Here is an 8,143-nt window from a genome sequence, read left to right as displayed (position 1 = left end):
GGGCTGTGGGAGGAAACCGGAGCACCCGGAGGAAATCCACACAGACACTGGGAGAACGTGCAAACTCCGCACAGACAGTCACCCAAGGCTGGAATCGAACCCGGGTCCCTGGCGCTGTGAGGCTGCAGTGCTAACCACTGAGCCACCATGCTGCCCACACGGCAGAAATGGAGAAGTTATCTTATTGTTAAGAACGCAGATTGTGAAAAGCTTTGATACATATTCTGCTTGCAAAAATTGAATGTTTTTCCCCGTTTCATTAAAGGATTAATGAGCTCTTGAAAATACTTATTTATATCCAACTGACAAAATGTCAAGATGTACACTTTTTAAACAGATAATTTTATGACCTTGTTGTTAGTAGCAAAAGCAGAACATCCTTGAAAGAAGGATTTCCAATCGCCTTTTAATTATTTCTTACTTGGAAACCAGCCATTGAAGATAATATAATGAGGACTTATGAGGTCTCTTTTACAGTAAAAAAAAGTTACACTTGGAAATGAAAGTGCTGGTCATAGTGGAAGTTTACAAGATTACTCGGATTGGTGTGTCTCACTCAACAACTTTCCCTTGCTAGTTTCCAAGGAAGATACTTCAAAAGAGTGACCATTCCAACTTAAAACAAATGGGACACTAATTAAAGATGTGAATCAAGATTTGGGATTGCTATTACAATTTCCATGGAGAAATAGACAGAGTACGTGTGTTCCAATATGTTTATGCATTCAGCAACTGACAGACGCTTCTTGAAGTGAGTTGCTGACACTAGTAAGTTATTCTTTTCTTTAAATTATATACTTTGGGGTGCCAGGCAGAATAGTCTTGCTGTCAATCCATTCATACTGCACCCTTATCAATCCTCAGATTTGATTTTCTCTCAAGCAGGCCCTAACCTGCTGATTGACAATGATCTGCCTTGTTTGATGACCAAAGCTCATCACTAACTTTTAAATAGAGGGCTGCACCCAAAAATAGTTTGGATTTCCCAATTATGCCCTTATTGAGACGATGACCAAAATTAACCCCATTTTGACCTGACTTAACCATCTCCCTCCTATGTGCCTGCAATACTAATTAATCTCCAGTCATATTTAACATTAGAGTAAAGGCCAAGCACAGTTTCCAAATAAAGCAAAGTTCCGGGATGCAAGATAACTAGAATAATCAGTAGGAGGGGGCATAAGAGGGATAAAGGCTCGGAGAGAGGGGGAAAAGCAGGGAGGTGAGAGAATGGGCAGTGAGGCAGAAAGAAGGAATAATAGGAGGTTGGGATAAGGGGAAAGAGTAGGAAAGAGAGAGAAAGATGTGTTTACAATTGCTCAAATCTAAGAAAGGTACTATGCTTTTAAAACAGCTAGATGACATCATGACCTGAGACACGTTTATATAAGGGCTCTTCATTTTACTCTCTGTACACTCAGACATTTATTCATTCAGTCAGCAATCACTTAGTCTGGCTCTCTGACTACCAGTCAACTATGTATGTAATTTAATGATACTCTAAGTAAGCACATAACCCTGACTGTATATTTACGTCAAATGTCATATCCACCGAGATGTGGTGTGTAGCCAGTTAGGTCCATTACTGGGCCAAGTACAGGAGATATGCCATTGTGTTAGGATCTCCCTGATGGTGCCTGGACCATGTCTCTTTCATGTTGAGGCCAGAACCCAGCATACAACTGGAGGCAGGCTAGCAGTCTTTTGACACCTCTTTCTCTATCATCCCAACATGGAATAGATACAGGAACCACCACAGGCCATCTTTTCCTCTCCTCATCAAAGGCTCCCTCTTCCTGATTCCTCCTGTATCGCATCGCTCTCTCACATCCACTATCTCCCCATCGATGGCATGTGTGCTGTGGCTATGAAGGCTTTTTAACTTTTTCCATACTGCAAGAACACTATCAATTTATACGGCCTTGTTCAGTGGTAGGATCTTTTGCAAATTGGGCTATTTGTTGGGCTTGACTCTCTGAGTTGGCCTTCCATTTTACTGGTCTTGTGCCTTCTTTTGTCGAATAGGAGAACTCTCGGTATTCACGAGTTATGTCCTTTATGGATACTTCCAGGTAATTGACCAGAATTGAGCCAACATTGGGCGTCCCCACAATCCTGGCAAAATACAGCCTTTTATCTTTACACATGTGATAGATTTTTGCCATCAGCACACTTCCTATCAGCATCACATTTCATTCCCATACTATTCTCCCTATTACACTTCGTAGATCGCCTTATTATTAAATAGACTATACTTCGATTCATTGCGAAAATTGTAATTAGAAATTTATTTCATTACTTTTACTTTTTGTAGAGAAAGAAAGTGAAAAAGGCGGCATGGCGGGTCAGTGGTTAGCACTGCAGTCTCACAGTGCCAGGGACCCGGGTTCGATTCCAGCCTCGGGTAACTGTCTGTGTGGAGTTTGCACATTCTCCCTGCGTCTGTGTGGGTTTCCTCCAGGTGCTCCGGTTTCCTCCCGCAGTCCAAAGATGTGCAGGCTAGGTGGATTGGCCATGCTAAATTGCTCGTAGTGTTCAGGGTTGTGTGGGTTATAGGGGCATGGGTATGGGTGGGATGCTGCAAGGGGCGGTGTGGACTTGTTGGGCCGAAGGGCCTGTTTCCACATTGCAGGGAATCTAATCAAAAAGGCTGAAGACAGTGAGGTAGGAGTTTAAAGTATTTTGAAATTGTTGTTTCTCAGATCTATCAAAGTTAAAATATTTGTAAGAAAGCACATTCCTCTGCTAAATTTTTTTTACCTGTGCACAAAACCAGAAATTTAAATCACTGATCTCAAGGTTCATACCAAAGATATTGTCATGATGATACTGAGCCTTACTCAGGGGAGTACATTTTCCTGCTCATGGCATATTTCCGCTCTTCAGTTTGTTCTGCTCTTTCCAATGACAATCACTTCTGTAAAGTTTGTGTTCAGCCTGTTCTCACTGATAGAGAGGAGTAACTTGGCTTTGCATAATAGCTCCAGAACATTTTTAAAAAGCAACAGCTATAATATAATTAGAACTATGACTGTCTGTGCAATTCTGCTGGAGTTTCTAATTATTCATCTTTAACATGCAAAAGAACTCTGTCAAAATTCCACAATATCATCAGTCAGGTCAGCAGTCAGTTCCAAAAGCCAGAAGGTAAAATCACAATTGTAGCATACTAGCAGCTCAAAATGCGCGAACCAGTTAGTTACATGTGAGCATTTGAGGATCCCTTTATATAGACATGGAATTAGAACATAGAACATAGAACAGTACAGCACAGAACAGGCCCTTCAGCCCACAATGTTGTGCCGACCATTGATCCTCATGTATGCACCCTCAAATTTCTGTGACCATATACATGTCCAGCAGTCTCTTAAATGACCCCAATGACCTTGCTTCCACAACTGCTGCTGGCAACGCATTCCATGCTCTCACAACTCTCTGCGTAAAGAACCTGCCTCTGACATCCCCTCTATACTTTCCACCAACCAGCTTAAAACTATGACCCCTCGTGCTAGCCATTTCTGCCCTGGGAAATAGTCTCTGGCTATCAACTCTATCTATGCCTCTCATCTATGACTCCCTTGTGTCAGTACTTCTGTTGTCCTGGTGGTGGGACATGGAAGATGCTGGGTCCTTTGGTCTTGGCAAGGTCTAGAGAGACTGTTAAGTTTAGATTCTTGGTAAGATTAAGTTGTAATTATTCTTTATATTTTGATTCCGATATTTACACTATTAAGTTTAGCATGAAGGTATAGACAGATTCACCTCACCGGAGTCTAATATCATGTGATTTCTCACATTTCTCCTGATGCTACTTATTTATATATTTGAATATTAACTCTTTATTCTACAGTTCTCACCTGTGAATTGTGGTCTAATGCATTCCAGGTGAAATGCTCAAGTTGTTCAAAATGACATCCGGCTCCTGGAACAAAATAAAACTTTTATTTGAATTGATTAAATAAGTACTCCTGATTTCAGACAGGTATAGTGATGCTGAACATGAGGCCTGATCCAAAGTTTCACAATGCCACAGAGTGGACAGCTAAGTTCACTCAATTAAATAGGCTGTATCTGTTGAAGATCATTTCCAGTATCGGTTGATATTTGTCACTGCTGTAAAATATTGAAAATATAAATCTTATTGATAAACTAAACATTTCAGTTTGTGTATGCTTTATTTTACCCATTATATACGTGCAAATGATAATATACATACTAAAACTCAAGCCTAAAATTTTGCCAAGGCAGAAGCCCTCTCCATTGTGGCATAATGGTGGAAAAGACCACAATCACAAGCCCTGCCCTGAACTCAGTATTTTCCATTTTCACAGGAGTAGGACTGGGGAAATTGGTGATTGTCAATGAGCATTTTGTGGAGCAAACTGTCCACTTAGCTGATATGTCGCCTCCACTAAAATCAGATTTTGAAGTTGCTAGTGTCCAGAACCCAGAGCATGGAGATTTGACCATGTAAGATCAGATCTTTTCTCTTGGTTAGGTAGGACTCTCTGTTGGGGAGCTAAAGTGTCCCCGTGAATATGGTCCAGAATACTTTGGGGTAAGGTTCATGAATCCTTTTGAGTGGGGAAATCAGATGCCAATTGGGATTGTTAACTGTTCAGAAGGCTGTGTGTAAAGGGTGAATTGATCCTTTGGAACTGTCTGTCAAGAACTGTCAAGTAGAATCAACAAGTGTCAACCTGTCAAGATGCATCAAGAACCAATAAGATGCATTGATCAAAAACTGGCACAATGTATTGAGACCTGGATAAAAAATGTTGCCTTATTGAGAAATATCAAGACTGTTATAAAGTGTTGATCTGTCGGGAAGCATCGATTGTGGGAAATGTCAACCTATCAAGATATGTCAAGAACATCAATAACAATGTGCTTTTTTATGAATGGCAGTACTTTTATTGCTATAGTGTAGCCTGCATTATATAACTTTAAGGAATAGAACTTTGTTTTCTCTTCAGTATGCATGGGTCCTTGTGGATATTGGGTGAGTTGGCATAGTACATAAAGGGAAAATGGATGACGGGAGGAAGCAGACACTTAGTTGACACAGGTTGTATGAGGGGACATTGTTAATGGCTAGATTGGCATAGTGCAGCATAAAGGGTACGAGGTGCCAAAGGGCATAGATAGAGTGGCATAGGGTGACCAAGAAAGTAAGTAGGGTCAGAGAAAAATGGGTAGAATCTCAAGGGGGCAAGAGTTAGCACAAATAGGGGTAGACAATGTCTAAGGTAAGAAGGAGTAAAGGAGGATTAAGCAGCGAAGGCTAGAGAAATGTTTCATATTTTATTCTTTGATTTTAATATTTACCATCATGCTGAAGGCCCATTGTGGGTTTTTCATTCAGCTCTGCTTTAGAACGGATGGTGTCATCTATTTTCCTGAGATCTCCTGACCCAATTTTAATTCCAACTCAGCCCCACCTTGGGCTGAAAACAGGAAATGCAAGTGGCCATTTTTAAAGGTAGGGTTGCAGAACTGGGATTTCTCAAGGTTTGCCTGCACTTGACCCAGGAATGAAATAGGGATCGAAATATTTCAGGCATCATTGAAAATTGAAAGCATCAAAAAGTAAAATCATTTAAAACCAGAAAGTATTACCAGCGGCAGAATGGACTGCAACATCACGATGTGCTGTGACTGAGTGGCAGTGTATAGATTTGTATCCACTGCCAGTGTCATCACTGGATTTTGCTTGTGCTGCTAAAATGGACAACAACCAAAGGCTGGTCTTCTAATTCAATGTATTTTGACTTGGAATTCTGGGCTTAATATCTACAATTTAAAGCATTTTAAGTTTCTGAAGAGTGAGTAAATAGTTCCCCATAGAAAAGGAAGTATTTTTCTGACTGCATTTTGGATCAAAAGAAACAGTATGCCAATAAAAACAATCTCGTTCTAAATCAGCAGATGACATTTGTGCAGTTTGTCAATCATCAGAAACAGAGATCTTTGTAGATTCTGCATGACTGCAGTTTGATTCTGAGAACTTTTGTGGTTTTGCAGTCAAAAGTCACATATTCTTTCGCTTTACTATTTTGAATCCTCTGTGACATTCCATTGCAAAAACGTAGAGCACAACCATAGAAACTTTTGTAAATTGGCAGGTATTTGGCATTATGTAGCAAATCATATTTACTGCAGTGCCATTCAAAATCTATCTTCTGTGCCACAGTGTATTGAATAAAAATTAACTCAACAGTCATTAAAGTAATAAAGTATTCAATGTTAACGTTGCCAAAAGACTCATGTTACTGCTTGATATAGAAGATTATGTAAAGTAAATCAAATGTTTATATTGCAGATGGTCTGAGATATTTTATAAGTTTGGAATATAAACCGACCTGGAGACAAAAGAAGTTTTAAGGGAATAGGCCGGTAGATCTTCTGATTTATATCAGAAAGTAACTTATAGAAACCTATGTCCCAGTGTTTGATGTTTATGACGAGATTATTGTCACCAAAATGGTAGGCCTAAATGTGTTTTTTTCCATTTCTCCAAATTAATCTAACTCCCCCGAAGCAATCCTTCTTTAAACATGTCCATTATGGAATTTATAAAATTAAAATGTTTTAGTGTCATTTTTATACATCAGGTTTTTTTTCCCTCTGAACTACCTTGTTGATTATTTTTGTTGGAATAAGGCAATAGTGGATTACTTTCTTCAATCTTTTTCTTCTGTTTATTTATTGTAATTCATCAACTTCAGAAAGAAAGGAGAACGCGCCCCTCACTTACATCAATGGAACTGAGGTTGGGGGATGAAAAGCATTAAGCTCCTCAGAATGACAATAACTAACAACCTGTCCTGGACTTCTCACGTAAATGCGACAGTCAAGAAGGCACAACAAAGCCTCTTTTTCCTCAGGTGGCTCCGGGAATTTTGCGTGTCCGTTAGGTCCCTCACCAACTTCTATAGATGCACCATTGAAAGCCTACTATCTGGGTGCATAATGGCTTGGTATGGCAAACGGCTCTGCCCAGGACTGTAAGAAACTACAGAAGGTGGTATTCACAGCCCAGGCCACCACGGAAGCCAAACTTCCATCCACGGACTCTATTTACACAGCTCACTGCTGCAGAAAGGTGGCCAACATCATCGAAGACCCATCACATCCTGGTAATGACCTCTACAACTTATTTCATCAGGCAGAAGATATAGAAGCCTAAGCACATACACAAGCAGGTTCAAGAACAGCTTCTTTGTGGCCATTGTCAGACTGTTGAATGGACTGTAGCCTCAAATGTAACCTGCAATGTAACCTGTATGCCTCGAAATTTTTTTGATATGTTCATTCTTTGCTTGCAGTGATCTGCCTGTACTGCTTGTTAAAAAAAAGCTTTTCACTGAATTTTGGTACACATGACAATGAATGAATGAATCAATCAATCAATCAACTTAAATTCCACATTCAAGTAGGAGCTGTGCCTACATTACAAAGCAAGGCTCTTTACTGACATAACACAACACAACTCTCTGGGGTAGTTTGATAATTCGATTAGGTGGGGGAAGAAGCAGGTGTGGGACTAAAACATTTTAACAATCTAAAAAGGGAAACCAAACTGCAAACCACCCGCAATCCAACCAATTCCAGTTTTAGTACATTTGGTGAGTGGTAATGTGGCCTTATGAAGAGGTCAGCGACTAAAATCTTCTAAGCATGATCTGTGCCTCCGCTTTAGCTGATATTAATTGGATTGCAGGCTAGGATTCCTGGCAGATGAAAGACAGTGGGAAGCAGCAGATTTTTGAGCTAATTGCCATAATTATGTAACTTGTGGGCAGGGAGGACAATGAGTACACAGAACTAACCTGTTAAAAAATCTGCAATTGACCCCGCGCCCCATGCATCCTTATGTTCAACTACCCTATCCCCATTTCAAATTCACCCATAGCCCTACCCCACGTGATGACTGACTCCCCTTACCACTGAGCTCTATTACCCAGTTCTCCTTACCAAGTTTGATTATCACCCAGCCACATAATGTAGTAAGCCATTTAAGGATCCCATCTCCCAATATTTAATCATTCAATTTATTTTACATGCTGCGTTAACCTTTCCCAATTCATTACTCACATCTCTCCAGATTGAACTCTACTCAACACTGTTCTGCTCATCTGAA

This window comes from Stegostoma tigrinum, chromosome 13 (genome assembly GCF_030684315.1).
Source record: "Stegostoma tigrinum isolate sSteTig4 chromosome 13, sSteTig4.hap1, whole genome shotgun sequence".
NCBI lineage: Eukaryota > Metazoa > Chordata > Chondrichthyes > Orectolobiformes > Stegostomatidae > Stegostoma > Stegostoma tigrinum.
The sequence above is the reverse complement of the archived record's forward strand: the minus strand, read 5'-3'. Positions refer to the sequence as shown.